This window comes from Gavialis gangeticus, unplaced genomic scaffold, assembly GCF_001723915.1.
Source record: "Gavialis gangeticus isolate Ggan-Ray unplaced genomic scaffold, GavGan_comp1, whole genome shotgun sequence".
NCBI classification, from domain to species: domain Eukaryota; kingdom Metazoa; phylum Chordata; order Crocodylia; family Gavialidae; genus Gavialis; species Gavialis gangeticus.
Window position 1 is genome coordinate 13,089,375 of NW_017729029.1, and position 2,700 is coordinate 13,092,074.

Here is a 2,700-nt window from a genome sequence, read left to right on the forward strand (position 1 = left end):
GGTCCCTTTAGTTAAACAGGAATGTAAAGCTAGAAACACTCTTGTCAGTGAGTTGAAGAGGTCAGCTGTTAGTTCATGACTGAATACACAGAGGAGAACAGGTCTGATGAGGAAGAAGACATCCATCCTTAAGTGACTGGGGTTTTTTTCAGAGTGGAAAAGCACACTTCAATCTGTTTTGCCAGCAGGCTCCCCTCCTTATCATCACCTGCTGAGTGGGAAGACAATTCTTTTGTTTTCCCTACTTATCTCATTTTTGCGGAGTCCTGTAGGGTTGTTGGTCGCAGCCCTGTTGATCTAAGGATATATGCAGACAAGGGTCTTTGGGTAGATGTGATATCTTTTACTAGACCAACTAAATAGTTGGAAAAATTGTTCTTTGCAAGAAGGGTGTTTGTACCCAAAAGCTTGCAAAGTGCTCCCAGGGGTGTAGGTTGTAGCCATGTTGGTCTAAGGACATAGGCAGACAAGAGTCTTCGGGTAAATCTGATATCTTGCATTGGATTAACTCAAAAAAAGCGCAAAGCGTTCCTATGCACTTAAGTAATTATGGGCCTGATAGGCAGATGACTGGTGTTTGTTGCAATATAAGTGCTAAGCAACAGATCGGGACCAGTCTCCTGTTATGCAGTTGAGAGGAGGAGGATGTGTTTATCTGATAGGCATGTAAATGAATTATATTGTATGCAGGAGTCTCCTCATCTCTTTATGGCCTGTGTGGGGTCACTGAAGAGGTAACAGATTTCTTAGCCATGTTCTCCTGGTTGTAATCTTATGTCCCTCCTTTAAGGAACTGTTGCCTTCCTGAGCAGTGCCGTCTATGCTCCGCCAGCACAGAAACAGCTTTCTCAGCCTGTTTTCAACAGGTAGCGATAGCCCGGATTTGCCATGCAGCCCTTGGAGTTCTGCCCATACTTTTTGTGAGCGCCGTTGCCATGATACAGAACGTAGAGCAGATGTTTATTTCAACAGAGATGTCTTTAATTCCTTCTCAACGTTTTTCTCAGGCTGCCATCGTGTGTGAATACTTCTCTCTAGGAGCCAAATGCAGCCCAGGGCCAAGAGCAGAGCCTGATTCAGAAGGAAACGGGGGCTAGGAGGTGCGTAGAGGAGAGGTCAAGACAGACAGCCAAGCCTGCTGGAAGTTTCTGAGCACCCACATTTGGTAGGGATGGTAAGGAGTTGAGGGAGCCTTGACCAAAATGTCTTCTGGAAGACTAGCAGCATTATAGCAGCTAATGAGAAGCAATCCCCTTTCCACTCTAGTTGGGCTTCAATTTTTTTTTTCTTACCTCCTTCTCCCCACCTATACCTTTCTTTCCTTAACGCAAATAATCCAGCCCTTTTTGTGTGGTCCATTACCTGGCAGTAACCCTGTGTAACAGGCTGTGATAGGCCAGAAATACCTTAAATGTAGTGGCAGCAATAGAGACAGGATGCTAAAAATGTAGGGGTAGGTGTTGCACTTTCCTCTGCCCTTCGTGGGGTACTTACTCCTGTCAGGGACTGTCAAGAGCTCTCGCTCCTAGGTGCATGGTTTCACTTTGTCTTTGTTCCCTTTCTCTTCTCTCCTTAGTGCTCCTAGTTTTCTCCCTGTTTTCTTCTTGCCTCTCTTCTCTCATTTTTCATCTCTATTTTTAACTGCTGCTGCCTCCCTCTGCCCTTTTTTCCCCTCTAAGCTCTTATCTGTCTTGTCTTCTTCCTGCAGGAGTGGATCAGCGTTCCTGCCTGCTGGATCACAGGCAGACAACCATCTCTCGGAGAAAAGCACTGTTACACCGCTGCTCTGCTTCTGCATGTGGGTACAGATTGGTATGCGGGAGAAATCCCACTTGGAAGTGGTGCCTTCCTGGAATGGGTGCTTTTTTAGCATAGGAATTCTGCTTCGAGCCAGCTTCCTGTTGCTGCTGCCTTATATAGAAATGTTTTATCATTCTATAAATACAGTATGTGTTTTATTAAAAAAGAAGACAGAAATGGATATGCAGGAACAAAATTCTGGAGGAATAACAGTCAGTGGCAGGGCCTCTCACAGACTTCCTTCACCCCCTTCCACTGCTGTGGTCAAGCTATTTTTGTATTCCACGAGAGAGCACTTTGCTGAAACTTCAGGTTCCTTCTTAAAAGGAAATTGGAAGAGAGGAAGGGTCTGTTTTAAAACTAGAAAATAAAGTTGTAAGCAGGAATGAGACTAAAAATTTTAAGCTGAGAACCTCAAATCTCTAGCACTCTAAATTCCCATTGGCATGCGTAGTACAGGTTTGGGCCTAAATTAAGATTCCCAGTGAAGGATATCCTGTAAATACTGCCTTCAGTTTACAGCTGGGTATGCAATAGCTCAGAAAGGATAAGTGAATTGGCCAAGGCCATACAGCAAATTAGTGGGATAGCCAGGAACAGAAACCTGGAGCCTTGGCTTCCAATCTGTGTGTAACATCCTGTGTGCACAACCACTGCAGAAGGGAACTTAATGCAAAAAAAGAAAAAGACTTCTTGCAAAAAAAACGGGGCCCCTTGTTAATTTGGTAGCTCTTTTATTAAACCTCTACTGCACGTCACTAAAATGTTTGGATCTATCAGCTATGTTGTTAATGTAGCTTGGCACGGATTATACTGTGGACATGGGTATCAGGAAAGGGCAAGTCTGCATGCCTATGCTGAGAAACCCCATTTTGTTGTTGTGGCAAAACCTATCCGTTT

The 2,700-nt window shown here is 44.4% G+C and overlaps 1 long non-coding RNA gene across 2 annotated transcripts; it reads left to right on the forward strand.

The window, feature by feature from the left end:
• Nucleotides 1-473: 473 nt before the first annotated feature.
• Nucleotides 474-2,497, forward strand: LOC109300583. Of its 2 annotated transcripts, XR_002098267.1 has the most exons (3): nucleotides 474-866; nucleotides 1,008-1,174; nucleotides 1,709-2,497. It is a non-coding gene; the product is annotated as an uncharacterized LOC109300583 (long non-coding RNA). The 2 variants fall into 2 exon arrangements; XR_002098266.1 differs by having other exon boundaries at nucleotides 474-1,174.
• The last annotated feature ends 203 nt before the right edge of the window (nucleotides 2,498-2,700 follow it).